Here is a 12,214-nt window from a genome sequence, read left to right as displayed (position 1 = left end):
GATAGGTTCTGAGAAATTGCAAATTGGGAATTCACGAATGTTCAAGGTTTCAAAATGATTCGGTTCATTTAATAAATGTTAATCAATGATATTAAATAACAACACATGAATAACGCTTACATTATTAATGAGGGAAAATTTTGGAATACCAAATATATCTTCAATGACTATCTATTGATGAAAAATACTGGATAACAAATTAATAACGTTTAGATTATTGATCAGGGAGAAATTTAATTGAAGAGATAAAAACATGGATATAACCTTGATGTAAATACATAGACATCTTATTCCATTGATAAGAAATTCATCTTGCAAAAAGAATGATAGATTCTGAGAAATTGCAAATTAGGATTTTACAATTGTTCAAGGTTTCAGAAGCATACGATTCATTTAATATACGTTGATAAATAATAGTGAATCACAACAAATGAATAACGCTCACATTATTAATGAGGGAAAATTTTGGAATACCAAATATATCTTCAATGACTATCTATTGATGAAAAATACTGGATAACAAATTAATAACGTTTAGATTATTGATCAGGGAGAAATTTTGAAACCTCTCTTGCAGGAAAACACTGTATAACATTTATTCTTCTTCGAAATTATGATGTGTTAATATTCAATGTGAAACCTTATTTTTTATTTATGATTCAGAGGCCCGGGTTCAAATCCCGGTCCGGGCAAGATATTTATCTCGGGCCACTCCCGTGTTTCGGATGGACACGTTAAGCCTTTCAAACTGCCTAAAAAGCAGTCGTTAAGTCATGTCAGAGGCCCTGAAATCGATCAGTTGCGACCTGAAAACTCTGACACCATACCTCAGCCAGCCAGGTCATTCGATATTATTATTATTATTGAAAAATATTTTTTGTCTTAATAACTAAGTAGCCGGAGATCAATTCTGATCTTAAGACTAAAATAGTTGCAATTCAAAGCAGAGACTCATTCACTCTTCTCCAGATCAGAGGCTTAAAAACTTTTTTATTATTATTATTATTATTATTAACTCATTTTTTGTTAACTTTCTATCGATGAAAATTAGGGAGACAGTTTTAGGTTTAGTATGTTGTCTTCTACCGATCATGTATTATTCTATAATATATGATGATTTGGGGCGCTGTTAATAAATAAATGAATAGATTCTACGTGATTCAATTGATTTGAAGAAAAATTTGGAGTAAAATCGAGAAGTTGATTCAATCTAATCAAATAAGGGAATGAAAGATCCAAAACAATCAAGTTATTGGCTTGTTCTATGGCAAAGTTATTCACTCATACTGGATCAATGATTCTTGAATAAATCACATGATGCCGGGATAAATAAATCACATGATGGAGTGATGATTAAATGAATTGATGAATAAGATTCTTTGTTTGGAGTAGTCCAGAAGACCAACTAGGCAAAACGAGTAAAAAACATATATGAGAACTGGTATTGAGTAGGATTCCAATAATAAACTCTCCTAGAAGACTAAAAATACTTTGAAGAGCTACTGGATCCAGCATCAACAAGGCGCCATTCATTTGTAGATTGCCTCATTTGATAAGAAAAAATTGGAAAATGAAATAAGGTCATAAAGTAACTTAAATTAACTTAACTTAACAGCTGTTGTAGCTATGGTGAAAGTGATATTTTCGAGCTCAAAATTTAAGTGATTTTATTCTATATTTTGTGAATATTTGAAGTTTGGTTTTTGTTTTAACGGAAGTTTCATTATCAATCTATCTAAATTTGAAATTCTTTGTTTTATTCTGATTCATAGTTTCAGATTGAAGATTTGGTGTTGAAATTGAAGTGAACATAACCTGCATAATATTTGGACGATTTGTGACAAAATCAGGAAATTGAAGAAGTTTTGGGCAATAGCCTGTTTTTTCTTGTCCGACTATTGTATTGTTCGCTCTATCTAATAAATAAATAAATAAAATGAGTGATGAACATTCTTAAGCGTTGGAACTAGAATTTCATCTGATTTGATGTTGCCCAAAAGAGATTGAAAATATTGTAACTAGATTCAAAAAACTACGAGGTACATAATAAGAGGATAGCTGATATAGGTATATCTAACTTAATATCAACTGTTCATTCCCGTTTGAGATAGTCAATTATTATCATATTATATTAAGCGTGCAATTTCTGTATTTATGTATCTGGTTATTTTTATATCCGGTTATTTTTATATCTGGTTATTTTTATATCTGGTTATTTTTATATCTGGCTATTTATGTTTAACAGATCTTGAAAACGGCTCTAACGATTTTCACGAAATTTGGAACATAGTAGGTTTATGATATAAAGATTCGATTGCACTAGGTCTCATCCTTGGAAAACTCGCTGAACGACATTAAAAGGATAATTCATCATTGACTGAAACGGCTGTGGATAGTAAAAGAGTGAGTATGTGAAAAATCAAAATATCGCATCCTCGAAATTCATAAGATGACGTATAGCCAACTGTGAAATATGAACACGATCATTTTAGAGAATTGTGTTCTATTTTATCAACAAATAAAAATAACGAGCGAAGCTCGGTGCCCCGATATTATTCTATTCTTCAAGAAAATATATTTTTCAATGATTGGATAATGAATTTCCATTTTTGAGATAAAATATTTTGTCAATTAATTATGTTTATGCATTCTTCGAAGACGATCAGGCAACGCTGTGGAGTTAGGAAGGGACAGCACTACCTGTTTTATTGAATGATAGACAATGATAGCAACACCAATGTTATATAAATAAATAAAATCTATTAAATAATTTCACTATAATAATTTTATAGTTAGAAGCACTTCTCAGGAAATTGATGTGGAAGTGGAGGTGGATTACAGTCCTAAGTCAAGAGTCACAAAAACCAAGCAGCTCTCTGATTGGTCAATAGGTTGGTTAGCCGCCATTCCACTTTCACAGCTCACTACCAATAGGAAGCAAGTAGCTTGAGAACGCCACAGGCCAGTCATATTCTTCCCAAACAGTTTTCTTGGAGAAAGTTGTCAAATTTTTCCGTAGAAACAAGTTGAATGTTTTTTAAAAAATTGGCAACAAATTGACGTGACTTGTAAAATGTCAGATGACAACTCTGGTATAAACGTGGCTTCATAAGTGCATCACTACTGCGAGGCTTATAATTGAAAGACTTGAACACTTTTTCAAAGCTGGTTGACCCTGAAAAGAATGATCACTGTCAAGGATTTCTACAAGCATAAATGAACCAAATTTTATTTGGAAAGAATCCAGACCTCTCTTGGTATTCCCGCAATACGCTTTTTCTTAGTTCCTATGAAACCATTACATGAACGAATATACATATTTCTTTGAATTTGTTCAGTGGTCCTGATTGGTTGATATACCCTTATCAATGGATGCTCTGTCTATAACTGAATCCACGTTATATTGGCAGTATTTGAATAACATTGGTGTTGCTATCATTGTCTATCATTCAATAAAACAGATAGTGCTGACCCTTCCCAACTCCACAACGTTGCCAGATCGTCTTCCAACAATGCATAAACATAATTAATTGACAAAATATTTTATCTCAATTATGGAAATTCTTTATTCGATCATTGAAAAATATATTTATCTCTCTCCATCTTATAAGCCACGTTTTGCAACCATTTTTTATTTTTGTAGAATGATAGACAAGGAAAGCAACATCAATGTTAATAAAATACTGCCATTATAACTTGGACCTCACTATAGTACATTAATAGAAGAGTTTTTATTTCTCAAGTACTGGAACACACTAGTCATACCATATAATAAGTTTAAGCCTCAGAAACACAGTTATCAATAACATGGAGAGATTCGATAATCTTAATTTTAAAATTTGGATTTACTTCTTCATTGAAATACAATCTCCCCTATAGTGAGGTCCACGTTATAATGACAGTATTTGATCAACTTTGGTTTTGCTATCCATGTCTATCATTCGACAAAGCCGGTGGTACTATCTTTTTCTAGGTCCACAACGATGCCAATTATGTTTTTGACAGTGTAGAAATATAATTAATTAAATGCAGAGAATCGGCATCGCTATTCTCCTATCTTTATCTACTGCCATTATAACGTGGACCTCACTATAGAACCTAACTCAATCAATAATATTGAAAACAACCAAGAATCAGCAATCAGAAAGCTTGTATTGCAGACTGGTATTTAGATGATAATTCAAGCTACATGGAATGCAGCCCTGAGCCATCCAAGGATAAACCGCCACTATGGAAACATGCATTTGAATTTTTTAGCTTGCCAGACTTGGCTTACAAGATGGAGAGAGAGAGAGAGAGATTCAAAATGCTGCTTGTAAGACGGAGAGAGATAGATGCAAAACGCTGCTTATAAGATGGAGAGAGATAGATACAACACGCTGCCTATAAGATGAAGAGAGATAGTTGCAAAACGCTGCTTATAAGATTAGATAATATGGGCAGAGTTAGTTGCTAAACGCTGCTTATAGGATGGAGAGAGATGGTTGCAAAATGCTGCTTAAAAGATGGAGAGAGATAGTTGCAAACGTGGCTTATAAGATGGAGAGAGATAGTTGCAGAACGTTGCTTACAAGATGGAAAAAGATAGATGGAAAACACTGCTTATAAGATGGGGAGAGATAGTTGCAAAATGTGGCTTATAAGATGGAGTGAGATAGAGGCAAAACGTTGCTTACAAGATGGAGAGAGATAGTTGCAAAACGTGGCTTATAAGATGGAGAGAGATAGTTGCAAAACGCTGCTTATAAGATGGAGTGAGATAGTTGCAAAACGTGACTTATTATATGTAGAGAGATAGTTGCAGAACGTTTCTTGTAAGATGGAGAGAGATAGATGCAAGACGCTGCTTATAAGATGGATAGAGATAGTTGCAAAATGTGACTTATAAGAAGGAGAAAGAATGATAGAAGTAAAACGCTACCTATAAGATGGAGAGAGATAGATACAAAACGCTGCTTGTAAGATGGACAAAGATATATACAAAACACTGCTTATAAAATAAAGAATGATAGATGGAAAACACTGCTTATAAAATGGAGAGAGATAGTTGCAAAACGCTGCTTATAAGATGGAGAGGGATTGTTGCAAAACGTGGCTTATAAGATGGATGGAGATAGTTGCAAAACGCTGCTTATAATATGGAGAGAGATAGTGCAAAACGCTGATTATAAGATGAACAGAGATAGTTGCAAAACGTAGCTTATATGATGGAGAGAGATAGTTGCAAGCGTGGCTTATAAGATGGAGAGAGATTGCTAAACACTGCTTATAAGATGGAGAGAGCTAGTTGCAAAACGTGGCTGCTGAAATGGAGTGAGATAGAGGCAAAACGTGGCTTATAAGATGGAGAGAGAAAGTTGTAAAACGCTGATCATTAGAGAGAGATAGTTGCAAAACGCTTACTGCATTGCTGTATTACTACTGTTCTACAAACCACTAGACGACCTGGCTACCTTTCATCCAAATAACGTTAATCTCCTAAATTTCCTCTCTTTCTTCCTACAGAAACACTCATATTCTGTCCTCTGCTATTTCGAAATCCCTCATTACCTTTCATCCCAAACCCGTTAATCTCCAAATTTCTCTCTCTTTCGTCCTATAAGAACATACATATTCTGTCTTCTGCTACTTCCAAAACCCTCATCATTACAAGGATTCTCTCTCTTTGTTTCTGTAGCTACATTCAATAATTCTACCCTCTCCTTTCATCACATGGATTAAGTCATTCATGACAAGCTGAGCCAGCCAGGTCATTCGATATAATATTATGATAATAATTATTATTCACTCTCTATCTTTCTTTCCTTACAAACATCCTCTTTTTCTCTTCTTCCTCTTTCAACACACAGATTATTTCTCTATCTTTTTTTCTCTGTGTCTTTCTCTTGAGGGTTGTGTGGCAGAGAGGACCCAGAGTCCTAACTCCGCCCTCAATGAAGGCAATTATTCAGTTCAACTCAGCTCTTTCATCTCTGTCTCTGTCTATCTCACCCTCTCTCAGTCCCTTCCTTTCTTCATATCTCTTTCTTCCTCTTTCTTGTTATAAGTACATTCATTTATCCTTGTATCATTTTAAATTCCCCATAGTGAGATCAACGTTATACGGTAGCAGCATGAGATAAACATTAGTGTGCTATCCTTGTCTATCATTCTACAAAGCAGATAGCACTATCCTCTTCTACCTCTGCAACGTTTCTAGATTGTTGAATGAAAAAGACTAAGAAATTGTCAAAAAAACCACAGATTTATTGATACTTAGAAAGACCGGTTTCGGTTATTACACCATTGTCAATCTCTGTTTATCAATATGATAAACTATTTATTATCTGATAAACTCTGTTTATTCCAAGTATCAATAAATCTGTGGTTTTTGACTATTTCTTAGTCTTTTTCATTCAATATGAATAATTACCACAATATCAACTTCTCAACTACACAAAAAGTTTCTAGATTGGTTTTTAACAATGTAGAAATATAACTAATTGACGAAACATTTAATTTCAATATTACGAAAATTCATCACTGAATCATTGCAAAATATATTTTCTTGATGAATAAAATATAATAGATTTTTTCTATCAAGAATTAACAGTTAATATTACATCAGATATACCGGTATCAGGTCTTCCGGACAGACTGGTAATCTTATACAGAAGGCAGTGGCAAGGCAGAGAATCGGCAACGCTGTTCTGCTATCTTTCTTCAATGCAATTATAACGTGGATCTCCCTATAATCACAGAGACTCGTTCTTCTTTCCCATAACCTCTTTATATTCCTCATCATTTCTATCTCACTTTCTCTTGTTACAGTAGGCTACATCCAGTTTCCCTCCTTTTCTCACTAATTACAGGGATTAGTTTCTTGTCTCTTTTCCCCAATTTCTTATTACACCTCGACGTTCTCTTTCTCTGTTTGTCTTTCTTCTTGAATACGTTGTATTTCTTTTCTTTCTTTGTCTTTATAATTTGTTATACCATCAGAAGAGAAGTCGGTTATAATTTCCCAACGTGGCTATTATCTTTCCCCCACCTACTCTTCCTAGTCTAGGTAATATTGATTGTGGAAGGTCTTAAGTTCTATGATAGCAAAGTTAGTGGACAGTCTACTAAAGTTGCTATGATGGTACTGTGTTTTTTTCAGTAATTGCAGGGTATTTCAGCTGCAAATGGGAGTCAACCATTCTAGCTACTGGTGCAATTTAATTTGCTAGTAGATGATTCCAATATTCTTCTTCTTCTTCTTCTTCACTTCAAGGATTAGGTTTGTTAAAGAACCTGTTCCGGCACCCATCTTTTCCTCGGTCTTCCCACGTCTCTTTTCCCAGTAGGTTTATAGCATTTAGCCTCCAAAGGTATTCGTCCAGGAGGCATTCTATTCAAATGACTGCACCAATTTATTCTGTTTTGAATGATTTTTCCATGTAAAGGTGTAACAGATAAAGCTCTTCTTATCTCCTCATTTCTGATTCTATCTGCTCTAGTGCAGCCAAACACACTTCTTAGAAACCTCATTTCTGCAGCTTGAATCTTGCTGTCTACTCTACATGTGTGGATCCAATTCTCACTTCCGTAAAGCAGCGTTGGTACAGCGATGGTATTGAAGAATTTGATTCTAGTATCCTGCCTTGTTTTATTTTTGAGGTTTCTATGAATATTGCCACATATTAGTTGGAACTTTGATACTTTGTTATGAATATCTTTATCCGTATCATAGGTTAGATCATTGCCAAGATAATTGAAATTTTTCACCTGTTCTATTATCTTCCCATTCAATTCTATCTTGGTTCTGGATGGATATTTACCTTTGAAAGCCATTGATTTTGTTTTCTTAGCTGATATCTTTAAATTATATTTCTGAGAAACTCTGTCCAGCATAAACATCGCTTTCTGTAAGGCGTCCTCATTCTCTTGAATTATTGTAAGGTCATCTGCATACATGATTGAGTTAACAGATGTATGGGCTGATAACTGTATACCTGAGTCAGCCAAATTTTTCCATGCTCGTAACATGTCGTCCACGTAAATATTAAATAATGTCGGAGATATACAGCATCCTTGCCTTACACCCTTGTTTATATCAATGACCTTACTCAAACCGTCCTTTACTTGTAAACGTATAGTCGTTTTTACATATAGGCTCTGCAAAGATTGAATTATATGCTTGGGATATCCTCTCGAATCCAGAATTGACCATAGTAAGTTGCGATTTACTGAATCAAAAGCCTTTGTGAAGTCTATAAAAGCTAAGTGTGTCTCTAGATTATATTCTCTTCGTTTTGATATAATTTGATTCAAAGCGAAAACTGCATCGGTGCATGACCTACCTTTTCGGAAGCCCATCTGTTCTTCCAGGAGAAGTACATCAGTGATTATTTTCAATCTATTGTTTAGAATTCTGGCATAGACTTTGTATGTTGTATCCAGAAGACTGATACCTCTATAATTTTGAGGATCTGCTCTACTTCCTTTTTTGAATAGGGATATAACCAGGGACTGCAACCACTCTTTTGGTACTTGGTGTTGTTTTTTTTTTTTTTTTTCCAATATTTATTAATTTATTTATTTATGTTACAAAAGACACTGATGTAATAACATTGGTAGATAAAATAATAGGGCAATCCTTGTGTTATTTTTCCCAAATTTAGGTGATGACAGAGTCTGAAAAGTAGGTTAGGCTATGTTTCTTCCACTTGTCTTATCAAGGACCTTATCTAGGTTTCCACAGTCAAAGCTTAAACTGATTTCAATCAGGTGGTGGCTTGAACTCAAAATGAATTATATTATAACAAACGAGACTTGATACAGTTTAATCCAGTTGAAAATGAATTTAGTTTAAACTCTCACTGTGCAAACGGCCCTTATTACAGTAAAAAAACACTCACAAACATGATATTTCGAATTTAGATTATGAACAAAATTGAATAACGGAATTACAATCAATAAGCACAAAATATATTGAACGACTGATTCCAATTTTGACTGAGAGTTTTGTGAAATGAAGAACTACAAGTGTCAACCTATTTCGGACTATATGTAACCTAATTGACCGAGCGAAGTGAGATCTAAGATTCAAGTCGACGGTTTGGCATTTCTCTTAATGTTTAAATGTTTTTATGTTGCGCATTTACGGCGAAATGCGGTAATAGATTTTCATAAAATTTGACAGGTATGTTCCTTTTTCAATTGCGCGTCGACGTATATACAAGGTTTTTGAAAATTTTGCATTTCAAGAATAATATAAAAGGAAAAAGAAGCCTCCTTCATACGCCAATATTACAGTAAAAATCAGACTATAGAATTATTCATCATAAATCAGCTGACAAGTGATTACACAGATGTGTGGAGAACCCAGTCTATTGCTGTATTTCCATAAGGTCTATAGTTTTAATCAGGTACTCGTGGATGAGAATACTGCGTGAGGTCTACGGTCTCACTTCGCTCGGTCAATCATATGAATACTCTAGTTAAATGATATCATATGGAAGTCAATTATATTGGTAGCAAGATCGTGTTAATAACAAGGAATTTTCTGTTAAAAACACGAGTTATTAACTTTTGTTATTAATTTTTGACGATTTAGTCAAGTTGATAACTTTTTGTTTATAACTCGTGTTATTAACTCCGGTGTAAACGCAGCCTTACAGTGGGCTATTCTATCAGCTCTACTCATTTTTCTGATTGGTCCTTCATGCATAATCAACACCTCTCCAATTTATTAGCTAAATCGTCATTTATTTTGAAATTGTGGATAAGCCAGAATATGTTGTAACTTTCGACATGATACCTCTAAACACTTAGATTTAAATTTGTTCACCTTGCATCTAATCTCATCCACGGTAAAGTTCTTGAGGGGGGGGGGAGTGAGAAAGGTTAAGCTTCTCAATCACAGAATCACGTGATCTGACAGTAAGGGGTGAGATACTGAGAGTGAGTCACCTATTTATTGCTAATTCAATTAGAGTGGTTGGTATCATCAAAGTTGAGAGAGCGTGCTGTATCACGTGTGTAACCGCTGTGATTGCTCGATTTTGCAATGCCGATTGTTGATTACTCGAATTAGCAATGCCGATTGCACTACAGAGGGGATCACGGGGATTAAGGGACTACAGAGAGGTTCACGTTACAATGGCAGTATTTGATTAACATTGGTGTTGCTGTTCTTGTCTATCATGCGGCAAAGCAGATAGCGCTCTTCTCTAGCTCTGCAACTTTGCCAGATCGTTTTTCAACAATGAAGAGATATCCTATTATATTAAGCGAGCAATTTCTGTATTTAATATATCTGGTTATTTTTATATCTGGGTTATTTTTATATCTGGTTATTTTTATAACTGGTTATTTTTATATCTGGTTATTTTTATATATGGCTATTTTTTATCTGGTCATTTATGTTCAACGGATCTCGAAAACGGCTCTAACGATTTTCACGAAATTTGGAACATAGTAGGTTTATGATATAAAGATTCCATTGCACTAGGTCTCATCCTTGGAAAACTCGCTGAACGACATTAAAAGGATAATTCATCCTTGGCTGAAACAGCTGTGGATTGGATTGTAAAAAAGTGAGTATGTGAAAAATCAAAATATCGTTTCCCCGAAATTCATAAGATGACGTATAGACAGCTGTGAAATATAAACACGATCATTTTAGAGAATATTGTGTTCTGTTTATCATTAAATAAAAATAACGAGCGAAGCTCGGTGCCCCGATATTAATTCATTAACAGAATATTCAATTATGAAAAAATATTATTTTATCATTGTAAAATAATATTTCTTGACGAAAAAAATATAATTGATTATTTCAAACAAGAATGACCAGTTGATATTACATCATACAATTAAATCGGTATCTATATATATAAAAGCGAAATGGCACTCACTCACTGACTGACTCACTCACTCACTCACTCACTCACTCACTCGCAGAACTAAAAATCTACCGGACCAAAAACGTTCAAATTTGGTAGGTATGTTCAGTTGGCCCTTTAGAGGCGCACTAAGAAATCTTTTGGCAATATTTTAACTCTAAGGGTTATTTTTAAGGGTTTAAAGTTCGTCTTTTAGCATGTATATTCTTCTTCTCCCAATATGTTAATTATAATTGAAATTTCCATATCATATGTTACTATAGAACTATAATCTAGATAGAATACCTCGTCGAAACAGTTGTTAACTGGCAACTAAATTAATAATTTTGTCAGGTTGGCATTAAGTTGAGTTGACTTTGTTAGGTTGACACCTAGTTGAAGATTTAAATGCATTAATCAGGGAAAAATTGATTGTGCACTGCTACTTCAATCCTGGGAATATTATATTACTAGCCGTCAGGCTCGCTTCGCTCGCCATATCCGTTTAGCCGCACGTTTAGTCTGGACCCCCGACTGGATCGTCCTAACATATGATAAAAATGCTCAAATGAAAAATGCAGGCGAGCGAAGCGAGCCTGCTGATCTCATTCCCGGACGATCAAGTCGGGGGTCCAGGGGGCGGAGCCCCCTTGCTAGACGGATATGGCGAGCGAAGCGAGCCTGTCGGCTAGTCAGCTATATAAGCCAGTGTCATGGCAGAGAATCGGCAACGCTGTTTTGCTATCTTTCTCCACTGCCATCATAACATGAACCTCACTATAATATATTATCATCTGTGTTGATCTAACCGTCTTTATCGTATCGTATCGTGCCGTACCGTATCATATCAATTAACCGTTGCTAGTCGCACTGTGTATATTTTCCCTCACTATATCATCCGTGTTGATGTTACCAGTCCTTATCGTATCGTATCGTGTCGTACCGTATCGTATCAATTTGCCGTTGTTGGTCGCACTGTGTTTATTTTCCTGGTGTAATTGATATTACATCTAGGTTGCAGCAGGGATGAACGATCCTCTAATTGATAGCTTACATGTGTAGCCTGTGTATATTGTCACGTGATCAAGTAGCTAGATAATGATAGCGCTATCTGCCTTGTCGAATGCGAGTGTAATGGAATGTGATGGTTTGAACTTTGAAGGTAGGAGCTTCGTGGCTTTCAGGTTGGAGCTCACATATTACTTTCCTTGCCCTATTACCGTAGGTAAGTAAAGTATTTCTTTCCGAAAAAAATTAAGGAACCCCAATTTTCTAAATTTCTATACGTTTCAAGGTCCCCTGAGTCCAAAAAAGTGGTTTTTGGGGTATTGGTCTGTATGTGTGTGTGTGTGTGTGTGTGTGTG

At 34.9% G+C, this 12,214-nt stretch overlaps 1 protein-coding gene across 3 annotated transcripts in view; it reads right to left on the bottom strand.

Moving 5' to 3' along the window:
- Positions 1-12,214, bottom strand: part of LOC111047608 — a 317,339-nt gene that overhangs the window by 280,890 nt on the left and 24,235 nt on the right. The window lies entirely within an intron of this gene.

Source organism: Nilaparvata lugens, chromosome 8, assembly GCF_014356525.2.
Source record: "Nilaparvata lugens isolate BPH chromosome 8, ASM1435652v1, whole genome shotgun sequence".
Classification (NCBI taxonomy): domain Eukaryota; kingdom Metazoa; phylum Arthropoda; class Insecta; order Hemiptera; family Delphacidae; genus Nilaparvata; species Nilaparvata lugens.
Note: the sequence above shows the minus strand (reverse complement) of the source record. Positions and strands in the feature narration are given on the sequence as shown.